This window comes from Lissotriton vulgaris, chromosome 8, assembly GCF_964263255.1.
Source record: "Lissotriton vulgaris chromosome 8, aLisVul1.2, whole genome shotgun sequence".
In the NCBI taxonomy this organism is placed as follows: domain Eukaryota; kingdom Metazoa; phylum Chordata; class Amphibia; order Caudata; family Salamandridae; genus Lissotriton; species Lissotriton vulgaris.
Genome location: NC_141696.1, coordinates 1,421,699,743 through 1,421,727,122, shown reverse-complemented (window position 1 = coordinate 1,421,727,122; position 27,380 = coordinate 1,421,699,743).

Here is a 27,380-nt window from a genome sequence, read left to right as displayed (position 1 = left end):
AAAAGAGAGGACAGGAAGATTAGTGTGACGGTTAGCAGCCATGATTCCAGAGCTTGCCATCGGAGGCGGCTTGGTATTGAGGTGACAGTTTAAGCTGAATTGTGCCCATGGGGAGCAGGGTCAATACTGATTTGCATATGGCTGGATCCAAACTGGGGTGGTATGGTGAGCAAACAAAATATGGATTAAACCCAGATCTATGCCCGGGGTAAATGTTTGATTTGTTCTGCATTCTATCCATCATCTGTTCTTATTGCTTTTGTTGCTCTAAGTGGCAAGGGTATGCCCAAACATGGTTTCCCTGCTCACTGTGCCACTGGATTTAAGATAGCCTGGCTTAGGTGGGGTGGTACCCCGAAACCAGTCTCAGAATGCTTGTTCTCAGTCCAGGGAGGACCTCGCCTAACAGTTCGAGCTGCACTGTTCCCATGGGGAGCAGGGTCAAGACTGATTTGCATATGGCTGCTTCCAATCTGGGGTGACATGGTGGATTAAGCCCTGATCTGTGACTGGGGACGAGGGTTTGATTTGTTCAGTCTTCCCTCTACCTTCTGTTCTTTTTACATTGTCTAATGGTGCACCATTTTAGTTAAAATGAATGTTGTTTTTGATGAACTGCTCATGCTAATTCTGTCCTCCCAAGCATGCCACTTTAAAATACTTTTTCTCCTTATGCTCTCTGCAGACTATGCAGAGCACACAACTGTGATGTTTTGTATACTTCCCCTTTAAGTCTCCATGTTCTTCACCCACATTCCTTGTTCTGAGAATGTACTTGCTTGGAAATTCCTATGAAGTCAGTTGCTGTTGGCTGTTCGTGGGATGAGGTTTTAATAAACCCACCTATCTTCATTAATTCAAGTTTCCTTGCTTTAATTGATTTCTAACTAATTTTACACTGGCGACGATTGGACACCTCAACCAGAACAACTCAAAAAAAGAAAAATGTACCTCGCTTTCTCCTCCAGCGGCAGAACTACAATATAAGAAGAGAAGCGTTGACTTCCCAGCGGCAGACTCGTCATCCATTACACGGTGAGGAGAGCGGGAGGAAAGAAAATAAATTAAAATAATCCTGGGAGCTTAAATTAAATAGAAAAGTAAAAGAAAAGGATTTTTGTTTATGCGCGAGCTCAACGCTCTTCTCGGCTCGCGCAACACTCAAGAGCAATCTGCGCGCGCATACGTCAGACGCCACTCATTTGAGGAATCGTGAGCTGAGTTCCAATCCTTCAGCTATGCTGCGTTTCAGCGCGAAGCGGTTCAACTTTTCTATTACGTTGCGTTTCAGCAAATAAGAACAAGCGCATCAGAACGCTACTTGTCGGCTGATCTTGACACGCAAATTGAGAATTTTTTTTTCTTTTAGAACATCACTAACAATTCAAAGAATGTCAAGTCAAGGGAAATTCTGAAAGACAGAACTTGTCTTTTGTTTGTGTGTTCTACGCCCTGAGGATATTCATGTTAAAGAGAAACATTATGATCTCATAATTACAGGAGTAAATAATTGTCAAATGAACACTCTCTATCCTTTATTAAACTAAGGAGACTGAATTTCTAACTACAAAGGAATATTCCCAAAAAAAAAAAAGACTTATATTTATATATATTTGGTAAAGGAGTCTAGTAAATTATAGTAAAAGAAAGCAGAAAATTATTTCAACTCGTTAAAATAATTATTCATTACTTACCTGGAAATTTAAATATTTAAATACACAATCCGAAACAGAGATGCAAAATGTTACTCAACCAGCGTTCTTTTTAATCAGTCCTGGTGAACCCAATGTGAAATTGAAGAAGTGAAAAAAAATTTTTGCGAACTATGCGAGAGTATGTGGAACAAATCTCAGTGCGGAAAGAAAACATTCACTTTTGTTACATTGTCTAGGAGGGGAAGGTCAGGATGTTCTGGAACATCTACCTGATCTTTCAGCTGCAGAACAAAGGAATCTGAATGAATATGAGATAGCTATCCTACAACTAGATAGACATTACTTACCTAGACTTAGCACAATTATGGAAAGGTACCATTTTGGTCTGAGGGAACAAAAGAGAGATGAGTCCGTAGAAGACTATGTGTCATCTTTGAGGAAACTTGCTTCCTCTTGCAATTTTGGTCAATCGCTTGATGAGAGAATTTGTGATCAATTTGTTTTAAGATGTGCTCATGACGACATAAGAAAGGAACTTTGGCTAAAGGATGAGCCACCTCTCGAAGAAGTACTAGCGATTGCCAAACAAGTTGAACATATGACTAGATGTGTTGGGGAACTTAAAAAGGAGAAGGATAAACCTACTGTTTCAGATTCAAAAGAAGAAGCAAAAGTGGATGAGACCATTTGTCAAATTAAAAAAACTGATGGAGCAAATTCAGAAGAAAGAACATTTAGAAATATGAATTCTTCAAACGTTAAATTTTCATGTTTCAGATGTGGTCAAAATAACCATCTAGCTAATTCTCCTATTTGTCCGGCTCTGAAATCTACTTGTAATTTATGTAATAAAAAAGGTCACTATGCTAGATTTTGCAGGTCAAAACCACTAAACGGTGATCCTAGGAGAAGGTGGCCACAGCCTCAAGTAAGATCAATTTGTTTTGAAGTGAATGATGATGAATCTGATCATCCTTCGTTTCTGGTTAAAGTAGAAAATAACATGATAAACTTAAAATTTGATTCATGCTCAAAAATAACTATCATAGATGAGAAAATGTTTCATGATTTATTTGCAAAAAATGTAAAAGTGTTTAAATGTGACATCGTTCCTTTAGGTTATAGTGAAAAACCAATTTCTATGTTGGGTTATTTTTTGGCTGAAATTGAACTGGGATCTCGCATAATTGTGGGAAAAGTATATATTTCAAAAAAAGGAGATGCATTGTTAGGTTGGTTACATCAACGACAGTTGGGTGTCACCCTTGATCCCAATGCTTCTCCTCAAGTCCGAATACAAGAAATATCTGATACAACTAGTACAACAAGTGATGCAAATTTATCTTTGACTCTTGCTAAAAAATTTCCAAATGTGTTTAAAGATGATTTAGGGTGTTTACGTGGGTACAAGCATTTGATTAAATTGAAAGATAATGCCCTCCCGGTTGTAGCCAAAGTTAGGAGAATTCCACTTTCTGAACAGGCTAAAGTGCAAGATGAATTGGATAAGCTTATTAAGAGTAACATAATTGTACCAGTTGAAGCTACAGAATGGCTTGCTCCTGTTGTTATAGCGAAGAAACCCACAGGTGAAATTCGTCTTTGCATTGATTTAAGGTCACTAAACAAGGAGGTGGTAGTAGACAGGTTCCCACTTCCTAACATAGATGAAATGATTTGCACTTTAGAAAGAGCAAGATATTTTACCACTCTTGATCTTGCTTCTGCCTACCACCAAGTAGAATTGGATGAATCGTGCCAAGACTTAACTGCCTTCATTACACCTATGGGTACATTTAAGTTCAAAAGAATGCCGTTTGGCTTAGTTTCTGCGGCCTCTGTTTTCCAGAGGATCATGTCAAGAATCTTGAGAGGGTTAGTTGGTGTAAAGTGCTACCAAGATGATTTGTTAATTTATGGTGGTGATGCCCATGAACATGATACTAGAGTTTCTATGGTCTTGAAACGGTTAGAAAGTGCAGGCATGACTCTTAAAAGGGCAAAGTGCAAATTTGGGGTGCAAGAGGTTAATTATCTGGGGCATTGCATCACGTGCAGTGGAGTTTTTCCAAAAAAGGAGTTAGTTGAGACCATTGATAAAGTGAAGGAACCCTCTTGCAAAGATGAACTTCTTTCCTTTTTAGGTATGGTAGAATTTTATGGAAAATTCATTTTTAATTTTGCAGATAAAACACATAACTTAAGAAAATTAACGGTAAAAAATTCTGTGTTCAACTGGTCATCTGATTGCAAATCTGAGTTCTTAAACTTAAAGAAAGATTTGAATAAGGCACCCTCACTTCACGCTTTTGTCCCTGGTCTGCCAACCATTTTGTTTACTGATGCAAGCGATAAGGGACTTGGTGCAGTTTTAGTTCAAAAGAAAGATGGAAAAGACTCTTTGATATGTTGTTCCTCTCAATGTCTCAGAGGTTCGGAGTTGAATTACTCCGTTATAGAAAAGGAATCTTTGGCAATTTTTTGGGCACTAAGAAAGTTAAAGAAATTGATTTGGGGGACCAAAATCTGCGTTTTGTCTGATCATAAACCTTTAAAAGAAGTCTTTTCAAAGAAAGGTCTAGATGCAATCTCATCTAGGATAAGAAGATGGATTGTTTCCCTACAGGAATTTGAATTTGAAGTTGAGTATATTCCTGGGGTTGCTAACAAAACAGCAGACTGTTTATCTAGGTTGGTCGACAATGAGAACTCTGAGCAGGATGAAGTTTGTAAACGTGTGTGAGGTGACTGATGGTGCCATTTCTGAGTCTGAATGGAGATCTGAGTTAGAGAAAGATGAGGATATTTCAAAAGTTATTCTTTCCTTGAGGAATAACTCTCGCTTGGACAAACCATGGCTGTTGGTTGCTGATGAACTTTCGGTGAATGATGGTCTTCTAACTCGTGGAACTAAGCTTGTTCCTCCACACTCATTAAGGAATAAATTATTGTCTCATGCTCATTGTGGTCATCTGGGCATAGTTAAGACTAAAGAGTTCCTTCGCATGCAGTTCTGGTGGCCAGGCATGGACTTAGAGATTGAAAGAATGGTCCGTGAATGCCCTGAATGCTGCTCTAGTGATAAAATTTTAAAAACAAGACAAATGCCTATGGTGAAGAGGGCTTTACCTGGTCATCCATGGGATGAAGTTGCTATTGACATTCTTGGTCCTCTCTCGGGTGTTTCTGATACCCCTTATCTTATTGTCTTGATTGATCTATACTCAAGATGGATTGAAGTTTCTGCTGTCAGGGAGATTACTTCAAACTCTGTAATAAGATTCTTAGAGTCCATATTTAATAAGGAAAGTTTTCCTAACTGTCTCCTATCTGATAATGGTTCCTCCTTGTTCGTTGACTATCTGAAAAAGTGTGGAATAAAACATAAAAGGTGTTCCCTTTACCATCCCGAAACAAATGGTGCAGTGGAGAGGGTTAATAGGACTCTGAAAGAATCCATACAGCTTGCTCGGTCTTCTGGCTTAGATTGGAAGTCCACCCTACAGGACAGGATTAATGTTTATCGTTTTGCCCCCCATTCCACCACTGGTAGGTCCCCTTTTGAGCTGTTCAAAGGGAGGGCTCCCAACACTTTAATGTGTCCTGGGTGGATGTGCCTTAACAAAGGTCTTGTTGATAATGATGTTGGTGATTGGAGAACTAAGGAATTACTCAAACAAGATGCTCGAAAGGCAAACTTTGATCTCAGGAAACGTGCATTTCCATGTGAGGTCAAAGTGGGTGACTTTGTGAGAATAAAGACCCCTGTAGGATGTAAACCTTGGTCCAAGTACACCGACGTTAGGTCTGTTGTCAAGATTTTTAAAAATGCTGTTAAAACTGATGATGGTAGAATCTGGAATAAGAGTCGTATAGTAGTTGTCAATGCTGATTTGTTATCTCCTCATGTTTCTGCCTATGATGATAATTTATGCAATGGTACTCGTTTAGGTACTAACTTTTCTTCCCACAGGTCCTCGTTTCCTTCCAGGAAAAGTCTAAGAACACGAAAGGCTCCCTCTTATCTGAAGGACTATATTTAAGTTTGGCTTTACTAAGTCTTTACACTGTATTATTTTTCTAGTGTTTTCATTTACCTTCTTTGTATAAGAGGGAGATGTGTGATGTTTTGTATACTTCCCCTTTAAGTCTCCATGTTCTTCACCCACATTCCTTGTTCTGAGAATGTACTTGCTTGGAAATTCCTATGAAGTCAGTTGCTGTTGGCTGTTCGTGGGATGAGGTTTTAATAAACCCACCTATCTTCATTAATTCAAGTTTCCTTGCTTTACTTGATTTCTAACTAATTTTACAACAACACTGTGCTGTAACTAGTTATTTTCCTCGAGCTGATGTACTGTGAATGAAACTTTCTTCTGTGTGCTGTAAAGTGTGATGTTTAAAGTACCTTCTGCTATAGATTCCTGATGTGGGCCTAGATCAAAGTGTGAGCCAGAGATTTTCCCTTTTGCTCCAGGGATGGTGCTGATCTCCTTTGCGATGCTGACTTAGACTTTGTCGATAACAATTTTGCTGTATTCCCGGGATTTATACTGATTTCTGACTATATATTTGCTGTATGCCTGCATGATAATGAATCATTCATTATTCTTTACCGCTTATATTTGAGATTCTGATTTAAAATCCTTAGCTTTCCTTAGACTGGAGTTCATTAATTGAGTTCTCCGAGTTACTAATTAGTGTGTCAATAATATTCTATGAGACATGATGGTGAGGAAGGTGGTGACTTATCGCAATGTGCAGAGCATCCTGAGGTAAACTTTATAGTGATCTAAATATTTTGGTACACTTGATTAATGGGGTTTGTCACCCAACGGTGTGTGTATGTGTGTATTTGGTGAGTTCACTGGGGCTTATAGCAAACTTAATGTGTATTTCACGTTTCCTCTTCACCCAAGTAGAACTACATAGAAAAAAAATATTTAGATACAAATAAAGTACAAATATTTGGCTCCAACAAAAAGCCGGAAAGATGAAAATGATCTCACACCATTATCACATTATCTCGAAATGGAATTCCCATGAATCCCAGACACTCTTTCAAATCCATAAGTATTGTAAATCTTATGTTTTGTGCCAATCAGCAATCAGCATTGGTTGGGTGCTATAAGCACCCCAAAACTGGACAGACGTTATTTACAGAAGTCTGTCAGGTAATTTCATGCAGAAATCGCTGGTTGCGTCATAACCTGCTGTGGGACATATGATACGAGGTCTCTATCAATGTAATGTTTGCTTCTAAGCCAAGTAGATATCTTTATTGACTCCAGTGCCCGCCAGTAGCAGCTCGTGGAGGGAGTGCCACGGGGCGGTGGTGCGGGGCGGGGGAGGGCCAGGGTGGGGGTTAGTAAACTCCGGCTCATGGCTGACCAGAGTAATGTAAACAAAAAAAAAAAAATTATTTCATTGCGAGCACTGCAACACATTTGTCCCCGCCCCACTGCCCCGTGGCCTTCCCTCCATAAGCCGCTACTGGTGCCCGCATTATATAATGTGTTCACTGTCCCTGTTTGCGCCACTGGGCACCTTCAAACAGATGCATCAGGTGCAAACTGGGGCAGTGCACCCTATTACAATCAATTTGTTGATGCCAGGGCAACCAGAAACTTGCGGGTGCCCTGGGGGCAGCAAATTCAATAAAATATGTTTAGCTCTGAACTTGCTTCCTTAATAAGGTGTGGGCACCGAGGCAACATGATTTACTTATTTTCATGTGCCATGCCCTCAAGCAAATCAAGGACTTCTCTCTCAAAGAAGGTGTTGGTGCTGCATGTGAGCATCTTTTGTGTGCTATTCCTCCAGATTCTTGCCAGTCTATTCAACATCAATTTGAGCTAGCCCTAGTACTTTGTGCAAATTGTCCCTGCCAACATAGGTAATTGGTATATGCCTAATTGGCACATTTAATTTACTTAGAAGACCCTAGTATATGGTACTAATGTACCTAGGACTGGTAAATGCTACAAGTGGGCTGCAGCATTCGTTATGTTTCCCACTATACTAGCACTTTAACCCCTCCCATGCTCATGATGAGCTCAGCTCAGAATGTGGGTTCTGAACCCCATCAACGAATGCCCCAATCTCATACAACCATCTGAATTACTGAAGACACTCGCAAGTTTATAGTGCACAATGCAAAATACAGCTTCAGGTAGCTTAGAGAATTTAGTCTGGGATCACGTGTAACAGGTTTTTTTTCTACAAAAAGTCCCTAAAATGATACATGCTAGGACACCCTGGTATGCTCTGCCAGTGAACACTTTCCTGCACAAAAACAATCCATGAAGCGTTTGCCTTGTTCTATGTGCTGTAGAACGCAGCACAAATGGAAAGAAGAAAAAGCGAGGAGAAATGAAAAGATGTCTCCTATTTATGTCTGCCCTGGGGAGGCGTAAGGTTTTGTCACTTCTCCAGGTGTATGTGATTTTGTAAATCTGGAGAAGAGTCAAAATCCATGGGTGTTGCGTGGGAACACTCACCGGAACGCCGATTGAACACCTCATTGACACAGAGTAAGGCAATGCAGTGCTTTGCGCTGCCTTGCCTTTCTCCAATTCCATGAGGCCACGCCAAGCCATGCAGGGTGGCTTTGCACGGCTTCATAGATATGATTCGAGAAGCCTGCACCACCGGAACATCAAACAAAAAAGTGATGCTCTGTCTGTGAAGGCCTCTTATAAATAAGCCCCTTACTGTGCAGGCACTGTATTTTCCCCATATGTATTGGTTTGTCGCATTTGCCACATAATCCATTATCTGCTGCATGCTTAGCAGATTTAAAAAAAATTGTTTCTAGTTTGAACGATTCAAAAGTTACTACAAACTCAGTGACGTGTTGTTGTGCAGTTGAAGACCCTTTGCTTCAATATGGACAAATAGGAATGTCACCTATTGGATTTACTGCTCACTATAAAACCCTACTTTTGGATTGGAAGAACGCCAACAATATAACATGTCATATGTGGTGGGCTTGGGTCGGATCCATCTTGAGCTCTGATAATAATGAACATATTGATAGTTTTAGTGCTAGCTCATCTTGACTACTATGGAAAAAACTTGACCTGTATTTAGAAAAAATCCAACATTGGTGCACAATATCCACCATAAACATTGTATTATATGCTACTAATATCTTCTACATCCCATCTCAGTGCATACTTTTCCATCCCTTTTAACCCTTTCCTTCTCTTCTCCTCTCTTCTTTCCTTGTATTTCTATCTTTCTTATGCTTCCTGGTCTGCACTGCTCTTAAATTACCCTTCTGATCTCCAACCTTTTTGGGGGCAAGTAAAGGATTCATATTAAATATCCATATGTTCATGATTACTTGCAGTATAACAGTTGAACTGTGTAATATTGTGTTTCACTCTTACAGAAAAAAATAAAACAAATCCTTTTAAATGAAACACATGGTTCCTTCTAGGCATGGAGTGGTTGCATAACACAATTCACCTAGAAGACATCAATCCTAACCTCCTTATATTTCAGAGTTCTGACTGCATAAATGTGCTACAGAATATGTGCTTGTCAGGCCATGTGTTCATTCTAACATGTGCAAAAATAGCAATAACTTATTATGTAACATTTCATACCACACTTATGTAATTTCTAAAGATTGTTATATGATGATGGGTCCAGGAGGGAGAGAGCAGTACAGTGGGGAGGGAGCAGCACTACCAAGGAAGGGGAAGAGTGTAGGTGAGAGGGGGAAGTGTGAGGGGGTGTCTAGAGAGTGAGACATTGTGAAAGGGAACAGTACAAGTGCAGTTGATGGGGATGTGGAGTCTACGAATGGGAGTGTAGTGGGAGAGAGAGGGTACAGACAACCTTAACTATCCGATCCCACCATCATCGCCAACACCACATTCCCACCCTTGCCACCATAACAACCTGCACTGACCATGTGTCCAGGGTAGGAAATGGTAAAAGACCGACAAAATGTACAGTCCTTTCACAGTGGTGTGTTACTGTGTTCACACTATGGACTTCTCCACAGAATTGGAAAATGAACAGGCACTGAGTCAACTGCCCACCACCAGGTAAGTAGCCTTACAATAAACAAGCCTTTTCTGACTGACAGAAGACTAAAATATACTAGAAACGTGAAAAGTGAAAAATATTCATCTATCGCCACTGTGCATCATCTCCTCGTGTTTTAAATAATGTTATTGAGTTGTTTTACAAGTGCAGCACATGCTGACAGTGTGACCCTTGGGCAGTGAATGGCTTAAGACAAAGTAGAGACATCTGCTTCGGTAACCTCTTCAGGAAGTTTTTTTTGTTGATGACTGATATCTGTAATATTTACTAAGATGTTTCTCACTACACAGTGAGTGGCTGTCCTGTATTGCTTGAAAAGGACATAACTGTGCCATATATACACATATATGGCACAGTTCATCTCTCGGGGCGACAAATGCAAAAAGAACAATTGATGGACAGAATGCAGACCACTGTCATACATTCACCCAAGTACATAGATTTGGGCCTAAATCCATAGTTGTTTTGCTCACCATGCCATTCCAGTTTGGACCCAGCAATATTCAAATCAGTCTTGACCCTGTGCCCCATGGGAACAGTCCAGCCCGAACTGCCAGGCCAGGTCCTCCCTGGACTGGAAACAAGCATCCTAGGACCGGTTTCGGGCTTTCAGCCCTCATCAGCCAGGATAGCTTGATTCCAGTTGTATGGAGAGCAGGAGACTCATGTCTGAGCATACCCGTCCCACTCAGGGTGACAAATGCAAAAACAACAGTTAATGGGCAGAATGCAGAACAATGTCATACATTCACCCCAGTACAGAGATCTGGGCCTAAATCCATCGTTTTTTTGCTCACCATGCCAGTCCAGTTTGGACACAGCAACAGTGCTGGTGCATTTGTGACTCCCAAGCGCCATCGCAGACACCCTTGCACTATGGCACAAAGGGGCCTGCATTACAGACTGGATTGTTTTTGTGCAAGAATGGATTCCTTCCGGCAGAAAAACAATTGTTAAAGGTGTATTTTTCTTTCCATGAATGCTGCACTTTGCAGCACACATGAACAGAGGAATTGATGTGGAGAAATGCAGATATTTCTCCTTGTTGCGCCTCTCTCTGGTAGGCACACCATATCAGCACATACCTAGGTTTACTGACTTTAGTATGTCTGAGTTTGCATCAAAATCTATGGGTGGATTCATGAGAATGCCCATGCTCCACCCTTAGAGCACGTCCCCAATACAAAGTATTGCAAAACACCACACAAATTGAGCTTTGTGTGGCTTAGTAAATCCCAAAATACATTTTGCACCAGGGCTGAGTCTAAAAAGTGACACAACCCCAACGAAAAACTTTTGTTTAATTTTGGACCCGGGTGTGCACACTCTGCCTGTTTACTTAGCTGGATGCTATCCTCACTGGAGAGCGTGGACACCTAAAGACAAGAGGAAGTCTTTAGTAATCTTGTCGGCTTTGCTATCTCTGTTTTGTATGTAAAGAAACATAGAATTATCTATAAGAAGTTTACACTTAGCTGCCATCAAGACCCAAAAAGACAGGTGAGAGTAAAAGGAAATTGTAAACCACCGTCAAGTAGGTTACCTTGTGTAAATATTAAACTAAGATAGAGTCTATGTTTATCTCTACCCTGTAAATCCATAGATAAATGCTATTCAGAGACCACACAAGCCACTGCGGGCATTATCATCGGTCTCTCCACCTCAAATGCAGGTACTTTGCTATAAATATTATTGTGATGAAACATTATGCCCACATGATGTATAAATAGGTATGCAGCGTTTAGAACGCAAGCATTACCACGGAATACCTTTACAACGCGGGCGTAACAACGAAAGTTGTTACCACGCATTGCACTGGGGGGTGCTCAAGGATAGTAAATGATTTAATTTACTATCCCAACACCTTCCCTACTATCCACAGGGACTGGTGTTGGAATAGTAAATTAAATTAATCAATTTTGTGCCCCCCAGCGCAATGAGTGGTAACAACTTTCGTTGTTACGAACGCGTTGTAAAGGTACGCGTTGTCAATGTATGCGTTCTAACGTCATACATCCATATAAATATGATGCACAAATAGGCCCTCCTGTTTTGGACTCGTTATCTAAATAGGCCCCCCCCCTGTTCTGGATTAGTTTAATCCCAAGCAATGTAACACCCATAATGAGTAAACAAACACCATTCTTCCCTCCTTTCTTTTCTATCCCACTGTTCATTACCTGAAACATATTTCCCCTATTTTGTTTTAAATGCTTTCCATCTGGGCCAAAGCCATATGGAATATCTACTGTTTATTTCACTAATACAAATGCAAGCATGTTTATTACTTTGCTCTATTTGTCTCAATAGTGACAAATATCATATGAAATGTCAACTATTCTGTTCTTCAACCAATGCATATATACAGAGCATGTCTACCTGATACTCATTGTTATTTTGAATCATTACTATGCAGAATATCATGTAATTTGAACAAATTACTGGCCTCTAGAATTCGGCAAACTGTATCTGGCGTTGTTTACTGTTTAGCATATAGACAAAATGTAAAAGATTATTTTATTATTTACAGAATCATGATGGTAAAGTCCTGAGGAAGGCCTCTTCAACATGTCGAAACGCGTAGACAGGAACCCATCCTATATTTGTACTAAAATTTCTATAAAATCAATGTATATGTGATAATGAATTTATCTTTTTATCAAATTTTCCCATTATGTCAATGTTTTCACTCATGACGTCTTTTATGAAATTTATTAAAATGTACTTTATATGCTAACACAGTTGTGTATCACTAATTTTGTTTTGTTTGCCATCTAACTTGTGCCAGTAGTCATTTTGTTTGCCTGGGTGCGTTTCTTTACATACATTATTCACCCTGACCCAGGAACTGTATCCATATCAGGGGGTCCCTGTTTTTCACACATTGCAATCTCTGTGTTGCCAGTACTCTAATGCTACATGAGACACATTGTCTTCCTAGAGCTGAAACACAATGACCAAATTACTGAAAAAATACACCCGGCAATTAAATGATCTTTCAAATTAGAAAGATAAAAATTTTGAATTAAATGTGCCTTCCACAATGTTTTTAATTGCATTTATTTGGAACACTCAGAAAATTAACATACATTCAGAAGAACTTCAATTATTCCTAAAGTTTGTGCTCTGAAACCTGGTCTCCTATGTTCTGTAAAGCATATAACTATAACACTTCTCATAAAGAAATCTTTTTTGAGAAATGTACTTAGCATATTGTTTGCCTTCTTCAAGAATGCATGCTTTCATCTTTAGAGATGACTGTACACTGAGATAACATACTTGCAACCAGAGTGATGGACACTTACTCTTAGGACAAATATTTGTGACGTTCAGTACTGTTTTGACGATGACAAAAAGCAGACAAGCTGTCACAAACATCTTATAATATTGTAGCCTTTGACGCATGTGCTTTTCTATTCGACTCTGCAAGAATTTTGTTGATTTCGAAGTTAAGATTCCAGGTAAAATGACTTGCTTAGTCACATTTTGTTAAGATAGGGCTGTACCTTGAAGCATTTCTTTCAACTGTCAAACAAAATATTTAAGGGGTCTTACTTGGAAATAAAGTCTCAGTTACCTGAGATATCATTTGTGGTCTCTTAATAGGAGTACGTTTTTGAGCAGTAGAACACAGCATTATTAAAGTTACAAAGCCATCGATCAAGAGTAACAGAGCTCTTTGATCACTTTTATTCCTTACCCTAAGTTACAAACCATTTTGCGCACATAAGTGTCATCTTCACTCACAAATGACAGTTCATAACTCACTCTATTAATGAGCTAAAGACCCTAGGAGCATCATTACGTTGCCCGTCGGACTCTGGCACGACCGGCACCGTAGTAGACGAGGGACCGTCCGACAGGTAGTTGGCGGTCCCCTTGCCCTTATTACAATGCAACCACCTTCACTGTGGTCGTGAAATGTATATTTTCTATTGTGGCCTGTGCTGCTGGCTGCAACACAAGCATCAATAGAAAATATGCACTTTAAAAACATCCCTGCACTGTGTGGCAAGCACAATGCAGTGCGGGCCAAATGGTTCAGGGATGTTTAGGGAGCACCATAGGTGCTTGCCAGGCCCAATAGCGGAGGACCAAGAGGAAAGGGGCCCCGCTAGGAGCCCCCAAAGTCACTTTCCACCTGCCTTTTCATGGCGGGGAACCACCATGACAGGACAGGTGGAAAGGGACATTGTAATCCCTACTGCGGTGCCTGAGAATGCACCACCCCTATTGTAGGGATTCCTGACCCTCCGATAGTCTGATGGGCATTGTAATGCATCAGTCAGATCGCAGCAGCAGATGGCGGTCAGAACTCATCCAATGAACCATTGGATGCGGTCCGACCACCATCAGAATGACCCCCTAAGGTTTGAAGATCCTTCTCATCCAATACTCTTGAAGTGTAAAACCCTCCAAGGACAGCCAAGTACTGCCTCATATTCACATTTCCCTCTTCTACATTTTAAAATGTTATCTGTTTTCATGTCTGTATTTATTTAAAAAATCGAAAACTTCATAAATGTGATCTTTTTTCTGTTATTTATGCCATCAGTCATGGCAGTCAGGCTCAGGATATTGACAGCAGGTCTTTACAAGAGCAATAGCATTATAATCATATTAATTCACAGAGCTTACTGTGTTTCTGTATACCACTTAACCCTAAAGACAACGAAACGAATGTACATTTAGCAGAAAAACAGATGTGCAAATATGCCAGTTAAATATTGTTTATTTACTGACAAAAAAATAAATATTGATAAATTCTGATTACATTTTGAAAATGGATAGATACAGATGAAATGTCTAAACATAAAATACCATAACATTTCGCAGCCCTGTTCACAGTAACAGGGTGGAAAAAATCACTACTGTGCCAGGTACCTGAAACTTCCAGAGGCACTACTGCAGACTGGAGATGAATGAAGGCTGAATAATGTGTGCCATAGGAACGTCCATTGCACATTTAGGGAACTCCCACAAGGTCACAACATGGTTGATATTCAAAATCCTTTGCACTCTATAAAATGTTCAATGTGCAAATGTGACCTTTTCCAAGTCCTATGCTTCCCGATTATATGACAGCTTTGGGTTATCAAGAATAGGTTTATGCAAAGCAAATTAAAAAGGTGACGTTTGCTCTTGGGTACCCTAGCATTGGCTTTGAGAATCCATAAAAAGTCATAAGTGTGAGCAAGTGAGCTTAGATTCCGCATTTTTCCTTAATCACATCTTTCTCACTTTTGAAGTTCAATCGCTTATGTGACGTACTTTGGACTTACTATTCATTCCACAAAGTGACTTCAAACCTACTGTTTAAGCCCTGGTGCACTTGTGCCTGGATTGTGCTAATGTCCTGTTCTATGGCCTCCCAGACTCCACACGGGCATCCATTAGTGGCATCCTACATGCTGCAGTATGTCTCATTCTAAGCCTAAAGGGCTTCCATTGGCTTCCCTTGCAGGCCCGCACCATCTTCGAAACCACCTGCATCATTTGCAAAGCCATCGCAAGCAGCATTCCTGCTTATCCTTCAGACAAGCTCTTCATCTCTGGCCAGGGCACCATCAGACTGCAGACTAGGAAATTCAAAAGAAAAATGAAGACACCAGCTCATTTTGATCCCAGGATCGGGAACATAACCCGAGTATCCTTCAGGACTTTTCCAACACTGCTTCAATTTAGGAAAGAAACTCACCTCTTTCATGAACACTACATCGCTATTCAGTTACTATCCACATCCCAGCTTTATCTCCTCTAACTCCTTGACTTTATTCTTGTTTGTGACCATGTTGCACTTTCCCGACTTTGGCTGGATTCCTGCTACAGAAATCCCATATACATGCATAAAGAAAGGATCACTGTGATTTCAAGGGGATATACCCATGATTCGCATTGAGAAAAGGGTCCTGATAATATCTCTTTGCTTTTGCTATTGAACCTTCCCTTAGTCTGGTCCTGCTTGCATTCAAAACTTTTTTCAACAATATCTTCCTTTCAGGACCCTTCGGTTCTCTTGTGCTCATCTTTTCAATGTTTCCAGAGTCAGAAGCTTCGGACTGGGTGCCAGATACTTTCCGATTGCTAAATCCTGGGATTCCTAACCAGTCTCTCTCTTCCTTCCTCACCCTCTCTCGGTATGTTCCTCATCCAGATTACAACTTCCCTCTTCCAACCATAGATTCTTTATTCTTCCATGTCCTCGGTTCCTTCACCGCCAGGACTCAGGGTATCATGGTGCTTTACAGATGCCAAAACAACCAGTCAATTCAGATGAGAAACCTTGAGCAAGTGTGGTTCGCTACGAATTCAACCTTCTAATATTATTGTTTTTTTTACACATAACACAATTCGTATATCTAGCTCCAAGAAGCAATGGAGTGCTTTAAGGGGACTACTTTTAACTGTAGGAACACCTTTTAAACAAGATACGAGATACATACAATATATCGGAGATATGTGGCTGGGTCCACTTGAGAGCAAATCCATTTGTTCCAGATTATTTGGGTACCTTCCCTTTTACAGAGAGAGTTTTGTACAAATTCAAAAATGAAGTTAAAGCATTGCTAACCCATATGCATCGCATGTATGGCTTATTGTTCAAGTTCAAGTTAAAGAATTTATATAGCGCACTACTCACCCAGAGGGTCTCAAGGTGCAACAAAAGCAGAGCCAACTGATGTTGCCTCAAACACTGGCCCTCATTTCACCTTTATAAAGTAACATAAATGTTTTCATGCACTTCTCACAAAAAAAAGTGCGACATTGGCTTGCTCCATGCTTTGCCCTGGTTCAAATATGATTTTCTCAATTCCGTATTTGACAAGCTGCAATATTTTTGCCTCAATGGAAGAAGCAAAAATAAGTATGCTGCTTTTAATTTACGAACTTTGAGAACTTCTAAGTCATATACGATTTCTTTATCCAATTTATTGTACACTGGTACTGAAATCTAAATGTTGGGTAATTTGGATGGGCAAGCAGTACGCAATTGTACATGCCAGTTACTTGGGATGGGCAGGCAATATAGAAATTTAAATGGGGGTACTTGGGATGGGCAAGCAATACAGAGATTTTCATGCCGGGTACCTGGGTTAGGCAGACATAAAGTATAAGCGTTCCTTGTCCTAACTAACATAAAATGTGATCTTATGTGAAAATATAAGAAATAGGAATTTATAGGTGTTTCTTTTTGCTGCACTCAATGGCATCTACTGGTGATTTTTTTTTGTGAAGAACTGTCGCTGGCAGAAACCTTTACAGCCACTCTGAAGTGAAGGAAATGATCCGATTAGGGATGCCTGGGTCACTCACAACCACCTCTCAGCCTTCCACACAAATGAAAAGTCGGTCAGACAGTAGAGAATACAAGCCAAAGTTATTTTATTAGTATTCACTTGAGTGGAGTCCAGTCTGACCAGCATCCTTAGATAGCTGTTGAGGGACCGCTTCCTGTCCACAAGGTAAAGTTATATATACATTTTCAACACCTCCAAGAAAAGCCTAGACTGGAATATTCCAGCCTGGGCACGGATGAACAAAGGAGGTACAAAAGGATGAGCTACCGCTATCTTAGCTTCAAGGTTAATCAGCTACGAGCTATTCAGTAGTGCCACGAAGTTCAACCTTGAATAATAAAAAGAAACAATCAAGGCTGTTTTCTGCTGGGGCAGACAGTATGAGACAGAAGCTTCATTTCGATCATGGCACAAAATGGCAGGTGAATATAAAATGGTGCCGCAAATGCTAACTTAACTCTCTCTCCCCCATTATCTATTATTTTATTAAACACTAGGTCAGCCATTAGACACCATCAGGAACTATTCATACTCTTAGATACGGATAAACCCGATCTTTTATTCCTAACCGAGACGTGGTTTTGTGAGTCTTCCCTCCCGTCTCTACTGGCTGCCCTCCCTTCGACATATTATTCTATCCGTGCCGACCGCCCAGTAGGGAAAATGGGTGGAGGCGTTGCCCTTATCGCCCGTAGGAATTTTCAGTTCCAGATTCTCCCCTCACCCCCTATGGGAGGAATTGACCCCTTAGTGGTCCGTTCTACCTCTTTCTCCCCTCACCTAGCCTGTGTGCTGGTATATCGTCCACCTCAACCCATCCCGTCCTTTCTCCCCGCCTTTCAAGATCTACTTGGCACACTGGCTGTTAATTATGCTTCGGTGCTGGTCCTCGGGGACTTTAACTATTGGCCCTCCGACCCCAAGGAATGCTCTTCTTCCAAGGAATTTTCTGAAACTCTTTTGTCACTCAATTTCTCCTCCCTGGTTCACATTCCCACTCATATTCACGGTCACATCTTAGACCAAGTTTGGTCTCTCAACTGTCTCCTTTCCTCACTCACCGTTTCCCCTTGCACTTGGTCAGATCATTTTCTAATCTCCTTCTCTCTTCGCCTCTGTCTGACCAAGATGCCGTCCACGCCAAATACTTGTGGGCTCGCAACAGGGGCAAAGTTAACCTGTCGGACCTAACCTCCTCACTCCTGGCCTCTTCTCCTTCCCTGTCGGGCTTGGCGTCTGCTGCCCAAGCTAAGGCCATCGATTCCTGGCTTACGGATGGAAATGACAGTATGGCTCCCCTTCGGCGTACCTCGATTAGGCGCCCTAAAGACGCTAACCGGTGGTTCAGTAAAGAACTGAAAGAGCAGAAACTAACGGTCCGACAGGCAGAACACAGATGGAGACAGGACTACTGTCACATCTCTAAGTCCTGTTACGTCCTCCTTTTAGGGACTTATAAAGAAAGCATTCTAGAGACCAAGAAGGCTTATTTCTCAGCCAAAGTTTTAGCAGCAGAGAACCAACCTAAGGAGATCTTTACCATCACTCACGACCTGGCCTTCTCCGACAGGACCTCATTGAAGCCTCTTCCCTCTCAAAATCTCTGTGACTCTTTGAACTCCTACTTTGTGGAAAAAATTGCGACCATCAAAACCAATATCCCCCCCGTCCCCCCTCTTTGTTGACCCCCAGTTACCCCCTGCCCAAGCTTCTCTCATCTCTCTCCCCCTTCTTTCTGAGGAAATTTTCCTTTCTCTTCTCCCTAAAATCAAATCTGGCTCCCCAGCTGATATCTGCCCTGCACACATCCTACGGCAGATTTATTCAGCGTGCACCCTGCCCCCTCTTATGTTTCTTAATAACTCCTTGGCCCAGGGTTTAGTGACCCGGTCACTGAAATCCGCCACCATTGTTCCCATTTTGAAAAAACCAGGAGCCGATCCCTCTGCCTTAGCTAACTACCGCCCCTTTTTGGGTAAGGTGCTTGAGAGACACGTCACCTCTGTGCTCAGCTCCTTTGTCGAGGAGAATGGGGTGCTGGCCCCCTGCCAGGCGGGGTTTTGGCCAAAGCATTCAACAGAGTCATGGGGGTGTCTGTGCTGGATACCCTCAGGGAGGGCATGGATAATGGTCAACCCCAGGCGCTGGTCCTCCTTGATCTGTCCGCCGCTTTCGACACGGTGGATCATTCCATCTTACTCTCCCGTGTCAGGGCGGCGGGTATCGGAGGATCGGCCCTCATTTGGCTTTCATCCTTCCTGAGGGACCGGAATCAGGCGGTTCGTCTTGGGGAGTTTTCAGCTACCCCCTGTAAGGTCCAGTGCGGGGTGCCTCAGGGTTCCTCTCTGTCTCCTCTATTATTCAATCTGTACATCTCTCCTCTCATCTTTGCTCTTCAGCAGCTGGAGGTCACGGTATATAACTACGCCGATGACCTCCAGCTCAATTTTAATCTTTCCTCTTCCCCTGACTCTATATCTAACTTCCAATCTATCCTGTCTTTTATCAGGGACTGGATGAACTTCAACCACCTGAAGCTCAACCCCGATAAGACGGAACTTGTACTAACGGGTGGTTGCTCCAGTCCCTGGAACTCTCTATTTTGGCCCCCCTCCTTCGGCTCTCCCCCCACTCCTGCTTACTCAGTTAAGACTTTACGTATCAAGCTTAACGATAAACTCACCATGCACTCCCAGATAGGCTCCGTGGTATCTTCTTGCTTTCTTACTCTCCGTACTATCCGCTACATCTCTCGTTTCTTCTCTTTCCCTGCACTCAAACTGATCATGTCCGCACTGGTCCTATCCCGCCTGGACTACGGGAATGCCCTGTTCAACGGCATCCCACAGTACAGCCTGCGCAAGCTCCAACTGGTTCAGAACCAGGCGGCCCGCCTTGCATTCGGTCTCCCTAGATTCCACCACACCTCTCCTCTGTTGAAGACCCTTCACTGGCTTCCAATTTGAGAACGGGCCTTGTTCAAATTAGGCTGCATGGCCTTTCAGGCCAGGTCTGGTCTGGCCCCTATCTTTATATCCTCAGCCATCAAAACTTACGTTCCCAGCAGAGACCTCCGTTCCTCGGCTCAACATCTACTAGTAGCCCCACGTTTCAGGAAAAAAAAAACAGGGCGGTTCTAAATTTGCTACTCTGGCCCCTGTGTTTTGGAATTCCCTTTCCTTCCACCTCAGATCCCTTACCCAGTATTCCCTCTTCCGTAAATCCCTGAAAACTTTCTTGTTTACCCAGGCCTTTCTGCCTTAAAATTCCCCCCCTGTTTCAGTCTACGTCCTAGTGGTTGACTCTAGCCCCTCTGGTAGTTTGCTATCTCAGCGCCAAGAAACCGCTCGGTGTATGTCGCGCTTTAGAAATATTTTAAACTTATTGCTAGAAGGAGTCAGCTAGACATATTTTCAGTCCAACAGAAGATGGAAATATTTTTTTTTCTATACATTGCGTTTCACAACACACTTCTGCTGCTTGTAAGTACTGCAAACAATAGGTCCTAATATTATTCAATTTGGTGTCACTTAATTTACCAACCATGGAAAGATGAAAAGCTGAAAAGCTGAGTCGCTCTTTCCGGTAATGAAAATTTCAGACCTGCTCATTACTGCATGCTCTCCTTTTTGAGATTTGCACTGAAAAATACAATTCCGGTCAAGATAAAAATAAGATAATTTGCATTCACAATTCTTAATTTTAAAAGTCAACACCAGGTACATGAGGATCTTACACATTTCCATTGATCGTACAGTTATAATTTTAACTATCTGATGGAATGATTCAATCTGGAGACCCAGTGATATATTCACTATAAATAAAGACAAGTGATGTCAATATTTTTTTTTATATATTGAAAATATTTTCTCAACCTTAAGTAATACAACGAAGAGGTAACAACTGAATAGAAGCAGCAGATGTGTTTTCCTGATCACCTGCAATAGACTTTGCTGCTATCCTACCTGGATGCACTTTGTTTGAAAATGACTAGGGGTATTGAAGGGTGGAGTGGCTGTCTGTGCAGTGGAAGTGGTCAGATATTCCTGATTCCCCCCCCCCCGCTACCTGGATCAGACAACCACTCCCTGGCCTCCTCACTTTTACACTATAAAGCTGCACTGCCAAGGGCGTATCATGATTGGCTTTTCTGGCAGCGAAGAACTGACCACCTACTTTTGGTGCACTCAATAGTAAAGTGAATTCATTTGACTGGATATTTTTCAGATTTAGTGCTTTATTTTTAGACAGCACGGCTCTGAAACAGAAAGAGGCAAACCGTACTCACTTTCTCCAAATTGAACAGTGAAATACCTGTTCATTTGACCTTTAGGAAATAATATTATTCAAATAAAAATGCATGATTTAAAATAGATATCAATATAAGTAAACATAATTTATTATTTACAAATATATTCAAATAGAACATATAAAATTAATTTATAAAATTAATTTACATTACAATTTCACCTAACGATAATTTTACAGACTTTTTCCAAGTTTAATAAACATTACTTTTGAATACTCACCTCTACGCCTGACTGTGGAGATGTCTCAAATGTGAAGCATAAAGTACCTTACCCTATATTTTGCCATCCAAAGATCTCCACTCCAGCTATAAAGTTACCTTTGGAATATTATGAGGAAAAGTAAAAAGGTTTATAAAAACTTGGACCTGAAAAAAGTTTGCAATAATATTTTTACATTACATTTCAAACGATATTATTCTTATTAATCTGCAATTAATGTAAAAATATTAAATTATAATGAAAGTATTTTTCTCAAGTTCAGAGAAAAAAATAAATTGAAAACTAAAGTTAAAAAAACGTATTTTATTTTACATTCATAATTATTAAAACTGCCATCTAGAATTACTTAGAAGTAATTTAAATAGATTTCATAATATGTCTTGTTACATTAATTTTTAATACTTAAAAATATGCACTTTTTCATGTATTCTTTTAACATTAAATTATAATTATTTAGATCTATATCTATTTACATAAATGTAATTTAATGCACATTTTTTTCCTATGGTGTTTCATTTCAAGTCCGTAACTCCATTTGATAACATTTAGTGCAAGGCAGTTAAAAGCAACAGCAACCGTACCCCAAACCTTTGATTGCAGTTACTTTCAATGAACAGAGATAACCGCTGGGGTGGCAGTCATCTCTAAACTTAACCAATGGTAGTCAGTCAGGATGGTGGAGTCACTGTCCCCCTGCCAGGAGTAACTCTTCCAATATATTATATATTATATAGGGGACCTGGATCAGAATGCTGACTTTCATACAATGTAATGAGATGTTGAATCATGTACATACCAGCTAATCGCTGTTCGCCTGGGGAAAGATTAAAAAATGTTTATGCTACTGAATCATCTTTATATACACTAGGATTGCCAGCCCATTGTACTGCAGACCGGGCTAGTTCCTGTTCATGCATGGAGCTAAGTTCACTGTAACCTATTCGTTGTTTCAGTATTTTATCAGTGACTTGGAATAGATGCTCAAGAGAACATTGTTCTGGTATGGGAGAAAGAAAACTTTTCTTGCATTCTAGGCGTATGGGTTTGTCAAAGGGTCTCGCCCTACCCACGTACGCTATTCTATTTGGGGTTTCAGTTTCTATATCATCGTCTTCTGAGATTTCATCCTCCGCTTTATCAGCCTCTCTCGCTGCTCTTTCTCTCTCATGTATGTCTACAATTACTTTACGAATCTTTCTGTACATGGCTTCTATACAAGCCTGTCTACTATGTTTACCATCAGCTATGTTATCACTCCATTTTGTCAGGACATTCATCTCTTCTTTATTATAACCGGGCTGGTCTTGTTCCCTTATCAAACAATTTATCAGAAACTGTAAGATCATATTTTGAGTCTCCACCTTCCGGTGTGCCATGGCCTCGTGAATACTTTCTGGTCTCTCCCCCGTTCTAATAAAATGATATATGTTGTCTAAATGTTCCCGCATATCTGGTAAAATAGCCAAATAGTTTGTAACACGTCGTAGACGTATTGAATATAGAATCATATGGTCTTCGCCTGGTACTAGATCATATCTGCAATCAGTGAGGTACTGTTTAAGGGCTGCGTATGTAGTTACTTTTGGTGTGCGTTGTAATGCTGCTTCTCTTAGTGTTGTTCGTTTTACTTGAGGCGGGGTGATAGGGATACCTCCTATTGCTCCTCCTGAAGTGTGATCGTCAACTATTACTGGTTGTGCTGTCGCTGGTGGTAGTGTAGCTGGTAAAGTAGGTGTAGTAGAAGTAGGTGTAGGCAATGTAGGTTGGCCCTGGGTTGCTGGCGCATTAAAGGGATTTCCAGGACCAGTGGCAGGAGGGACAGTAACAGTGGGGGAAGACGTGGAGGATACATGGTGCTGAGGAGGATTATTAACAGGTGGTATATTTACATTTACATACTCCGGAGCAGTGTCATCTAAATAGGAAGAAAGGAAAATGTCCGCGGCGGTCTATTTATGACGGAATTTATTTGGAACCAGTGGTGGCGGTAAATTACTGGGTACTTCCGAGGTGGCCTTAGGTAGGCCCTCGGCGAGAAGGGCGTACATGCCTTTCATAAGGGCATTTCTTTGTCGGTCTAATTGTTCTGCTCTAACTCGTTCACCTTCTTCTAGTAGTTCTTTTTCTTGGGCTTTTTCTGAATCCTCTCTATTTTTCTCTGCTTTTCTAAGTTCTTTCTCTGTTCTTCTATGCGCTTCTTTACGCCACAATTCTATGGCATCTTTCTGGGATTGTCTGGCTTTCTTTTTCCACAATGCTTCTTCTACTCTCATGATGCACTCAGCATCCCATGTCCCTGAGACAGGCCATCTATATTTCTCTTCCAGATCTTTGGTATAGTCAACCCATAAGTCTAAGTACAGTATGGCATCTAAGCCATGTTTATGGTACATAAAATGTCCGGGGGTGTCCCTAGGCGGGACGGGAACTGCTTCTTCGAGTATCCCTTTCCAGGTTCCTATCTGACGTAATTTCGAAAACAGCGGCATATTTGAACTTTACTTGAGCGTTAATACAATGAACACAGTAATGAATAGCAAACAATCATTCATACCACGACATTAAACACATTAAAACATTTCAGACTAATACTATCTGGTACAAAGAAAAACATAAATTCTGAAAATCTCGAGAAACAATACTAGAATACTGGATTACTGGAATACTGGATTACTAGATGCACTGCTAAAAACAGTACAGACATACCGGTCCCATAAAGAGACACGTCATACCGTATCCACCTAAGTGAACACGTCTTGACCGGGTCTGTGTACCCAGACCCGTCTTGACCGGGCACAAATTAATGAACTCGTCTAGATGCGCCCCAGCAACGGTACTCACCGGGAAGCAGAACTGAAGGCCTCGGAAACTCGACACTGCATTGGACTGCTACGGCGTCTGGCTGCTACTACGCATGCGCTTTGGAACAGGTGGGCCTCCAGATACCTCGGACCTTGCTCTCTCGGCTTGGGCTCTGGTCGGGACTCTCCGCATTCCTCACCGCCTCGTCTGGATGTCGGACCGCAGTCTCCGTCTCCTCCGTGGGCCTGAGGGAGATAGCAGGAAAACCCGCAGGTGTGCACAGGAGTCCGTCACGGCTGTAGAAGGGGTCAGGGGCCTGCGTTACATCGCCGGCGCGTGGGGAAGGGGAGGAGTACCTGTTCGGGTGCCAGATTATGTGGTAAATAAAATTACCTGGACTATTTTTCTATACATTAAATGAGAGGTAAATGAGAGGCAGAGTCCGTGATATCTGAGTCATACGGGCTTTATTTAAGTGGCTCGAGACACTGGACATCGGGTTCCATCACCACTAAGGTTCAGGAAGGGATATTCAACATTTTATTAACATCACACATTATATATAGTAAAACTGTATAATGGAAATGAATACAGTAGGCGTAACAAGTGAAAAAGAGAGAAGATAAGAACACATGTGCGTAAAGAAGGCGTGTACAGGGGCGTACACGGAGGTGTGTGCTGGAAGCGTCACAGAAGTGTCATAGGTGGGTGGATGCATAGAGAAATTCTGCAGGGTCAGCAGAAACCTTCACCCTGGATGCGTGCGCAACTGAGCATGACGTGTAACTGGGGAGAGCTGGGGGGCTTGACTTTAGCACTAGTAGAGGAGTCTGGTGTCTGGGGTGTCAGAACGACCTGCAGTTATAGCATATCTGGTATCTTATGTTTGGAGGATGTGTTGTCTGAAGTAAAAGGTCTCTCGGGCAGAGGCCGTTCAATACTGAATGCTAGTGCGCGTATATGGTTCTTCATGCAATGCGCGGGGGCCATGGGTCTACCATGGTAACGGGTGCGGTAAATTACTTGCAAGAAGACAGGAAAGCCGGGCCCTTTGCTCTGCAGGCTGGAATATGTTTACCTATTTCACTGAACTGGAATGTGTTTTTGCGGAGGCTGAGCAGATAACTGTAGGCAAAATACCGTCTTGGCAGGCAGGCCAGGCCAAGCCGGGCACCGCTCGTCTGAGCAGGAAGTAAGGTAGAGGTCAGGGATGCGTACCTAAACTGCAGCTTTCAGAGACAGAAGAGACTCGGAGCCTCAATTAAGGGCCTGGCTCGACTGAGCCCGAAAAACGTGTGCTTTGCGTTATTTTAAACGTGTAACATGGAAATGCATTGGAAAAGCAGGCCTTGGTGCAGGATTAACGTTACATTCAGGGAAGGCCTAATAACTGACATGTCAATGTTAGACGGAAATGCAAATGCGTCTTTGTGGCAGGCACGGAAAGGAATTTACATGACATACATGAGGCACGGGTGCATGGTTAGGGTGCGAGTGGGGGTCACACTGACTACCTAAAATGTCTATTTCCTCACTATGACAGATGACGTACCATTCAGAAAACCATAAATCTGACCCTATGTCTTATACATTTCAAAATAAATTATCAACAAGCTAATCATATTTAGGAAATGGTATCAACTATACAGGAAACAGATTTGAACACAGATGTTGTGACAGTAGGCCCTGCAAGTAATAGGCACATTTTTAGAAGTGATTCATGCACATATCATGCTTGTGGATGGTGGAGAAATGTGTATACGGAAATTCTGCAGGTTACACATGCACAAGATGATGAGTTTATGCCAAACATCAGCAGAATATATGTTTTATTATATATGGTATAATTGACATGGTTCTCTAGAATTATGTCTGATTGTCCAAAAGGATAATGTTGTTTCAATTTGTTTTGAGTTTTTGGATTTCAGCAAACTCTTGTGATATTGACATATTTTCACCCTATTTGTGGGTAGTTATTGTTCTAGGCTTTCTTTGAAGGTCTAAAATAAATATTTTATCTTGCTTAGAGTGTGCGTGTGTGCGTGTGCGTGCATGGGTGAGTGTGTGCATGTTTGTGTGTGGGGGCTGCCAATGACAGTTGCCCATAATCTACAGTTGATAATATGACAATAAGCTAAAAGTCAAAAGTTGGAATGTAGCATGCAAGGAGGCCAGTGAGTGGCAAGAATGAACTCGGAGTACAAAGAGGTGTTAGACCTGACATCCTTGGCATGGTATTCTCCCAAACGTTTGCCTTCACCTCTGCTGTATGCTAAATTTGTTTTTGTTGGTTTTATGACTTGTGCACCTCACCACTGCTAACAAGTGATAAAGTGCATGTACTCTCTCCTTCAAACATGGTAAAATTGGCCTACACCGAATTGGCACATTCAATGTATGTGTAAGTCCCTAGTAGCTGGTACTACATGTACCCAGGCCATGGGTACATGTACAAAGAAAAATGTGACACATTTTTCTTTGTACTAAATCCGAGGAACCATTAGGGTGCCATTTATTAAAACCAATGGGACACATTATTTAGATTCTTATCGGATTAGGAATTTATGATGATTCATTTATGATTCACCTCTTTTGTCTCTGATGAATATTTTTAATGTGTTGATAAATTGTGTATGTACAGGAACATATATATCTTTTTAATACAGTGTTTTATTTATTCATGTTTGTATCAATAACATTGTACTAGAATTTTTCTAATTTAGTTTTCTCCTGTAATAATTTTTTAATAATTTTCTCTTAATTTGTTTATTTTTAGAATGTATAGATTTGGAGCATTCTGAGGTTCTGACACCAGTGTGAGTGAAGTATGCTTGAAGTTAAGCCATTTCGAAAAGTTCTCTCCAAGGGATTTCTTTTTTTGTTGAGCCAGTGGAGGTCGCAGAGGTGTTGGCTGATGTGGTCATGTCATGGTATGTCTAGGATAAGTCTGGGTGCCGTATTCTGCATGTTCTGGAGTTTGCGAAGGAGTTTTTTTTTATTCTGGCCTAGAGAGTGTTGCCGTAGTCCAGTCTGCT